Source organism: Arvicanthis niloticus, chromosome 9, assembly GCF_011762505.2.
Source record: "Arvicanthis niloticus isolate mArvNil1 chromosome 9, mArvNil1.pat.X, whole genome shotgun sequence".
In the NCBI taxonomy this organism is placed as follows: Eukaryota; Metazoa; Chordata; class Mammalia; order Rodentia; family Muridae; genus Arvicanthis; species Arvicanthis niloticus.
The window spans coordinates 10310500-10314176 of record NC_047666.1 but is presented as its reverse complement, the minus strand read 5'-3'; the positions used below and the strand labels follow the sequence as shown (position 1 = coordinate 10314176).

General features: G+C 36.3%; 1 pseudogene; it reads left to right on the top strand.

Annotated features, from left to right (window-relative positions):
• Window positions 1–2499: 2499 nt before the first annotated feature.
• On the top strand, window positions 2500–3118 carry LOC117715051 (Ig kappa chain V-III region MOPC 63 pseudogene; annotated as a pseudogene).
• Window positions 3119–3677: the final 559 nt, after the last annotated feature.

Genomic DNA, 3677 nt, shown 5'->3' with positions numbered 1-3677 from the left:
TTCTTCCTGAATGGGCTTTAAATTTAATCAGAGAGCTGTTGGTTACTGCCAAAGTATGTATGTCATTATTTCACCCTTAGGGTTATCATGCATGCTGGCCATTGCACTGGTTCATAGGTATAACTGAAAATAATTATTGATTACCTTCCTCATTTGGAAGCGTGTATGGAGCCTTCTGGTATTATGAAAGCTAGTTCTCAAAGAAGGTATATACTCAGGTCATATCTAACTTGAGTCCTCTAGGTCCATGTACAAAGTGCAATAGGGAACTTACCTTCTTTGACCTCTGGTTGGCAACCAAGGGCAACAATAGCCTATGATATAAAGAGAACATTTTTGCCTGTTTTTGTTTCTTTAATTGTCTATGGATCTTTATCATTATCAGCCTAAGTGGGAAAATTTCATATATATATATATATATATATATATATATATATATATATATATATGCCATATATGTATGTATGTATGTATGTATATACACACAGACATATAGGTTTTATAGATAGATACTTAATCATGTTTTCTTAAGAGTTTTCCAGACACCCTTTCAGTTATTTTACTCTCTGATCTCCTTCTATATTTCTCATTCAGTTAAAGCACCTATTTTCCCCTTTGGATCACTTGTATGCTTCTACCTATTGTTTCCTTTCTCCAGAGATTTAATTATTTATGTATTTCAATGCTATGTTTGCATGTATACTTGCATGGCAGAAGAAGTATCCTATTGTAGATGGTTTTGAACTGCTATGTGTTTGCTGGGAATTGAACTTAAGACACCTGGAAGAGCAGCTTGTGCTCTTAGTAGAGTTAACTATGCCATATCTCCAGGCCTCTTTTACCTTCATAGTTTCTTCTGTTACTCTGGGTTATATAGTTGGGTGTGGATTTGGAACTAGGAGTTTCTGATGAGAGAGAATATGTGCTATTTGTGTTTCTGGGTGTGGGTTACCCACTCAGTATAATTTTTACTAGTTCCATCAATTACCTTCAAATGTCTTTTTTCCTTATAACTAAATAATATTTTATAGTGTATTTGGGCAACATTATACATTTGTCTGCTGAAGGACATTTAGGTTGTTTTCAACGAATATGACTGAGCAAGTATCAGTGGGGCAGAAGGTTGATAAAACCTTTGGGCATACAGAAGGAATGGAATAGTTGGGTCATATGACAGGTTTATTTTATATTTTTATTTGATTTTCCATACTGATTTCTAGAGTGACTAGACTACTTTGTAACCCCCAACCAGTGGATGAGGGTTCACTTTTCTCTGTATTTTCTTCAGCATTTGAGGTCAGTTGTTTCATTGATCTTTGCCACTTTGACTGCGACCAGATGTAATCTCAAGGTTGTTTTGATTTACATTTGTCTAATTGCTAGGCATAAAGTTTAAAGATATTTCTTACCCATTTTTTATCTCTACTTTTGAGAACTCTGTTTAGATAAACAAGCCAATTTTTTGAATGAGCTATTTGGGTTTGTCTGTTGTATTTTTACTCTGTTATTTTGAGCTTTTTGTTCTGGATATTAATCCTCTGTTAGGCATTTACCTTGCAAAGACTCTCTCCTTGTCTAGTGAAGAGAACAGAAAAATTGGTAGCTGGGTGAGTAGATGTTCTCCACCCTGAAGGTGTCTCAGTGGGACAACTGCTCTGTCTTCAGGGTATCTTGTTGGCTCAGCATTGAATTTTGGACTGTCATATGGAGTGACCCTGCTTATTCACAATGATCTGCATTCTTTGTTCATGTCTTAGCTCCTGAGAACATTTTCAGATTTGACTTGATGGCCACTTAGTGGTGTCACTTCTCCTTGAAACCAAAGAAAACCCATATCCTTTCTCTATTGTATAGAATCCAATTGCTTTCTCTTTTTGCTAAGGATCATAATGTGAAATGCATTGTTGCCTAAAAAATATATTATTGAGATTTCAAAGTGATCATAGGTTTTTCTATTCTTCACAGTAATACATACAGTATATTGTTACTGTTATTTTATGCTTTTCTGAGAGAGAGAAGAGAAAAGAAAAAAGAATACACACACACATATCTCTCTCTCTCTCTCTCTCACACACACACACACACACACACACACACACACATATATATATATATATATATATATATATATATATATGGAGAGAGAGAGAGAGAGAGAGAGAGAGAGAGAGAGAGAGAGAGAGGAGGGGTGGGGAGAATATGAAGTTTGTATGGGTAAAGGATCTAGAAGTTGGGAGAGGGAAAATGCTCAAAATATATTGAATATATTATATAAAATTATTTTAAAGAAATGGGATGAAGATTGAACAGGGTAGTCATGAAATCCCCTAGGATGTGCTTGAGATGCTCTAAATGACAAAGCAGGTGTCATTTTGATCACTAGCCTTACTGAGTTACTTTGCATGTTGTGTTAATAGCCAATGGTTCAGGCTGTTCAAAGTATATGTTAAAGCAGCTTTTCAGTGTCTTAAGAAGCAGCCTCTAGACCAGCTCTCAGAGATGAAGTCAGCTGCTCTCCTGATATTTGTGCTGCTATTCTGGGTACCAGGTGAGAGGGTCCAGGGAAGTGTGAAGAACATCTACTGAAGCCATGTCTCTATTCCATGTCTCTGGGATCTTGATCATTGGAATTACAGCACTCGAAATTTGTTTATTTTTTCTTTCCTAGGTTCCATTTAATTTCATAATACCTCGGAGTGATCCTTGTGACAGTTGTAATATGAGTCACATGTCTCACTCTGAGATGGTTTCAGTATATCTGCAACAGAAGTTTTGTGTTTTTATCATTACAGGTTCCACTAGGAACATTGTGCTTACCCAGTCTTTAGATTCCTTGGTTGTGACTTTGGCACAAAATGTCACCATCTCCTGCAGAACTAGTGAAAGTGTCAATAAACTTGGCATACTTATGCACTGGTACCAACATAAACCAGGACAGCTTCCTAAAATCCTAATCTATAATGAACCTAGTCAAGCACCTGGGATCCCTGCTAGGTTCAGTGGTGATGAGGCTAAATTAAACTTCATCATCATCATTAATCCCATGGAAGCTGATGATGTTGCAACTTATTACTGTCAGCAAGGACTAACATTTTCTCCCACAGCCTTCAATATCTGAACAAAAACCTTTGAGGTTTGCTATACACTGTGGTTCAATCTCTGAGATGTCTTTCCCCTGAGATATCTCAACTAGAGCTCTGTAGAAGGCTTGTTTGAAAAAGGAGGTGAACCACAAAATAGAAACTTCTTAAGCTCATAAGTGCATTTATTTCCTCTGCATTGCATCTTATAATTAAATAATTTCCTTATTAAAATTATGTCCTTGTTACTATTTCTTTTGTGTTTTTATTTTTGTATTTATTTATTCATTTATTCACTTTACATCCCTATTGCAACCCTCTTCACTCTTCTAAGTCCAACCCTCATAGACTACATCCTCTCCTTTCCTGAGAGAAGAACAGGGCCGCATGGGTACCAACCCACCTTGGACCATCAAGTTACAGTAGGACTAAGTGCATTCTCTTCCATTGAGGCAAGACAAGGCAGTCCTGCTAGCAGAAAGTGATCCAAAGGCAGAGACAGACTCAATTTCAAATGTTAGGTGAACCATATGAAGAGCAAGCCTTGCTACTATTTCTTTAAAAAGTTTTTATATTTAATATTTTTTAATTATACAA